Raw genomic sequence first — 4,880 nt, forward strand, 5'->3', positions numbered from 1 at the left:
TATTTCTGTTGTTCGACCTAGAAATTGCATTACTACTCCCCCTACCCTGAGGAGACCAACTAGCCTCCCCCACCACCGCCCTATTATGAGCAATAGCCATCTTAGTCCTACTAACCCTAGGTCTCATCTATGAATGAACCCAAGGAGGACTTGAATGGGCTGAATAGACGACTAGTCCAAAGTAAGACCGCTGATTTCGGCTCAACTAATTATGGTGCAAGTCCATAGTCGTCTTATGACCCCAGTACACTTCAGCTTCAGCTCTGCCTTCATACTAGGACTTATAGGATTGACCTTCCATCGAACCCACCTTCTCTCTGCCCTCCTCTGCCTAGAAGGAATAATATTATCCCTATTTATTGCCCTCTCCCTCTGGTCCCTCCAATTAGAATCAACCACCCATGCCACCGCCCCCATACTCCTACTTGCATTTTCGGCATGCGAAGCCGGAGCAGGCCTGGCCCTCCTCGTTGCCGCCACACGAACGCACGGCACAGATCACCTCCAAAACCTAAACCTACTACAATGCTAAAAATCTTAATCCCGACATTAATGCTATTCCCCACAACATGACTTGCAACACCAAAATGACTATGAGCCACAACAACAGCCCAAGCCTTAATCATTGCCACCGCAAGCCTAACCCTACTCAACTGGAGCTCAGAAACTGGCTGAACTTCCACTAACCCCTACCTAGGCACGGATCCACTCTCCACCCCCCTACTAGTCCTAACATGCTGACTACTACCCCTAATGATTCTAGCAAGCCAAAACCACATTTCTCCAGAGCCCGTTAGTCGTCAACGAACCTACATCACCCTTCTAGTGTCTCTCCAACTATTCTTAATTATAGCCTTCGGGGCCACCGAAATCATCTTATTCTACATCATATTTGAAACCACACTAATCCCCACCCTGATTATTATCACACGATGAGGAAACCAAACCGAACGTCTCAACGCAGGCACCTACTTCCTATTCTACACACTAGCCGGGTCCCTCCCCCTACTAGTTGCCCTACTGATCCTACAAAAAGAAATAGGCTCCCTATCAATACTAATTATCCAATACATACAACCTGCCCCCCTATGCACCTGAGCCGATAAAATCTGATGAGCAGCCTGCTTAATTGCCTTCCTAGTAAAAATACCCCTCTACGGAGTCCACCTCTGATTACCAAAAGCACACGTAGAAGCCCCAGTTGCAGGATCTATAGTCCTAGCTGCCGTACTACTAAAACTAGGCGGTTATGGCATGATACGAATGATTATTATACTAGAGCCTGCATCCAAAAACCTTGCATACCCATTTATCATCCTGGCCCTATGAGGCATTATCATGACCGGATCAATTTGTCTACGACAGACAGATCTAAAATCCCTAATTGCTTACTCTTCAGTAAGCCACATGGGACTAGTAGTAGCGGGAATCCTCATCCAAACCCCCTGAGGCTTCACCGGAGCTATCATTTTAATGATCGCACACGGATTAGCATCTTCCGCATTATTCTGCCTAGCAAACACCAATTATGAGCGCCTCCACAGTCGAACCCTGCTTCTCGCACGAGGAATACAAGCCATCCTCCCCCTGATAGCTGCATAATAAAATCACGTTGCACCTGAACTCGAGTTTTGCAAAATTCAGGCTAACCCGGGAGCACTTGAGTGCACTCAAGTTGGCTTGGCTATGGAAACGAGGTATTAATGTTTTCCACTGAAGTTGCATTAGGGCTCCCATCATAATTTTATGTATGCAGACTGCTCTGTTGTAGTGATGGCCTTCTAGCACTCCATTGATAGATCCCGATCCAATGATTTCTGATTCTAGAAGAATGTCCCTGAGTCCAGCATCTGCAAAGTGTTTCCCTATTACAGCAAATAGGGTACAAGCTATGTGAAAACCTCCCATGCAAGCACTTGAATTCCATGGGTTTCTTCCAGATGACTACTGCTTTTGCATATGGCCTGATCAAAAACCACAATGGAATAATTTGCCAGAAGGCAACAAATCTTATTCATAAGCTTCTCAGTTCTGTACTCAGGAGCTTCGATTCCTTCATCCAGCAACAATTCTATATAATGCTGTCAAACATATGACAGAGAAGAATTCTGTTCTATCTATAACTCTCTTTTGGATCTCCTCAGTCAGAAGGTGAAAGGCAATATCAAACCCTTTACAGATCTTGTTGATATTCTTTTCTTTTTGAGCGTTTAGTGTTTAAATCATGCTAAAAAGATCTATCTATCTATCTATCTATCTATCTTATCTATCTATGTGTGTGTGTGTGTATAGATATTAATATAGATATATATAATATATATCATATATATAGAGATATTCTATATATGAGACGATAGATAAACACACACACACGTGTACGTTATATGACATAATTATTTAGGTATTTGTTAGGTTGAAATTAATTAATTAGGTTTCAGGTGTCAGTAATGTATAGTCTGTCAGCATTATATACCAAAAATGTTATTCTGTTGTATGTAAATATATACGTAATGTATGTATTTTTATTATATTTAAATACCTCTAATTGTCACATTTTACTAAATGAGAAGAATATGCTACATCAGTATTCTTTTGTCACATCCCACACCATTGCTTCATATCAGATGTGACAGGAAAGAGACACTTCAATGCAAAGTGGGATTTTCTTTTTTTTTGCACACACACACACACACACACACACACACACACACACACACACCTGCCGGACGGGAGGTAATAGGTCCCTACCAGGGGAAGTCAGGTAACAATTGGCATGGTGTAGAAAGAAACCTAGATGCTGATAAAAGTCTGGTGTATTAATACCAAAATAAGTTTTAAAAAAGTAAACGTCAAGAAATAATAGAAATATTTAAATACAACTCTGTGTGGAATCCAGGAGTATATTTATAATTAAGCAGTGCGGCGAGTTAACACGAGAATGGTGGTTTGATTATCTGCAATAACAGCATTTTACTGTCCGAAGCGCAGTAAGGGCAGGTCCAAAATAGATGGTTTTCAATCTAAACGGACAACTATTCAACTTGGCGACAGGCAGAAATAGAATCTAGACATATTAAGGAACAAAATGATACCAAAAAACCTTAGTCTGACAGGGGGTGCAGCCAACTCAAAAACTAAGGGCTTTCTGAGTTTTGGCTCATAGACTATACGTCTTGGGCTCTAATTCCTCAAGCGGTGTTTAATCTCTGGTAATGACATCTGTGTCTGGTCTAATTATTTACTTAATGAAATCAAATCAAACTGGCTACCACTGCTTTTATTTTATTAGTTAGTTATTTTACACACCAGTATTTTTTTGTCTGCTGCATGTATCAAGTATACGCAGCTCAGTGGTATTTTATTATAAAGTGAACCACACAAATATCATATGGGAGATTGTGGCAGGCTGGCGAGTGGATAGAGGCCCAGAGACAGACTGCAGTTCAAAAAAATAACTATTTTATTATAAACAAACACAAAATGAAAGGGCACAAGGGCCAAAACAAAGCAATTTAAACACAAAAAAAGATAAAAAGCAAAACTTACAAAAAAAACAGTTTCCAGGCTGGGCAATGCCTTCACTGGATTCAAAAATTCCAAACAACCAAAAAAACCAACCTGCTTCCTCAGCTCCCTCCCTCAAATGAGAAGCAGAGGCCTCCTTTTATATCAGGTGGCTGGGCGCTGATTGATCGTTAATCAACCTAATCAACTAATCAACCCCAGCCACCTGAACATAATAAACCCAGGCAGGTAGGGGAAATTAACCCCATCCCTGCCAATTTAAAGGGCAGAGCTTTGCTCTGCCACACACCTCCCCCCCATGTACAACGCGCTCCCTCTGGTGGCGGAGGCGGCGACGGCGGCCCGGCTCCCTCTGGTGGCGGAGGCGGCGACGGCGGCCCGGCTCCCTCTGGTGGCGGAGGCGGCGACGGCGGCCCGGCTCCCTCTGGTGGCGGAGGCGGCGACGGCGGCCCGGCTCCCTCTGGTGGCGGAGGCGGCGGCGGCGGCCCGGCTCCCTCTGGTGGCGGAGGCGGCGACGGCGGCCCGGCACCCTCTGGTGGCGGAGGCGGCGACGGCGGCGGCCTCTCCCCTCTCTGGCTGGGGGAGCGACGGCAGCCCCTCCCCCCTCTCTGGCTCTGGGAGCGACGGCAGCCCCTCACCCCTCTCTGGCTCTGGGAGCGACGGCAGATCCTCCTCCCTCTCTGGCTCTGGGAGCGACGGCAGCTCCTCACCCCTCTCTGGCTCTGGGAGCGACGGCAGCTCCTCACCCCTCTCTGGCTCTGGGAGCGACGGCAGCTCCTCACCCCTCTCTGGCTCTGGGAGCGACGGCAGATCCTCCCCCCTCTCTGGCTCTGGGAGCGACGGCAGCTCCTCACCCCTCTCTGGCTCTGGGAGCGACGGCAGCCCCTCACCCCTCTCTGGCTCTGGGAGCGACGGCAGCTCCTCACCCCTCTCTGGCTCTGGGAGCGACGGCAGATCCTCCTCCCCCTCTCTGGCTCTGGGAGCGACGGCGGCTCCTCACCCCTCTCTGGCTCTGGGAGCGACGGCAGCTCCTCACCCCTCTCTGGCTCTGGGAGCGACGGCAGATCCTCCTCCCCCCCTCTGGCTCTGGGAGCGACGGCGGCTCCTCCCCCCTCTCTGGCTCTGGGGAGCGACGGCGGCTCCTCACCCCTCTCTGGCTCTGGGAGCGACGGCGGCTCCTCACCCCCTCTCTGGCTCTGGGAGCGACGGCGGCTCCTCACCCCTCTCTGGCTCTGGGAGCGACGGCAGCTCCTCACCCCTCTCTGGCTCTGGGAGCGACGGCAGCTCCTCACCCCTCTCTGGCTCTGGGAGCGACGGCAGCTCCTCACCCCTCTCTGGCTCTGGGGAGCGACGGC

At 48.5% G+C, this 4,880-nt stretch overlaps 1 pseudogene; it reads left to right on the forward strand.

The window, feature by feature from the left end:
- The first annotated feature begins 6 nt into the window (after positions 1 to 6).
- Positions 7 to 1,605, forward strand: LOC121309790 (annotated as a pseudogene).
- Positions 1,606 to 4,880: the final 3,275 nt, after the last annotated feature.

The sequence above is a fragment of the Polyodon spathula genome, unplaced genomic scaffold (assembly GCF_017654505.1).
Source record: "Polyodon spathula isolate WHYD16114869_AA unplaced genomic scaffold, ASM1765450v1 scaffolds_1479, whole genome shotgun sequence".
Lineage (NCBI taxonomy): Eukaryota > Metazoa > Chordata > Actinopteri > Acipenseriformes > Polyodontidae > Polyodon > Polyodon spathula.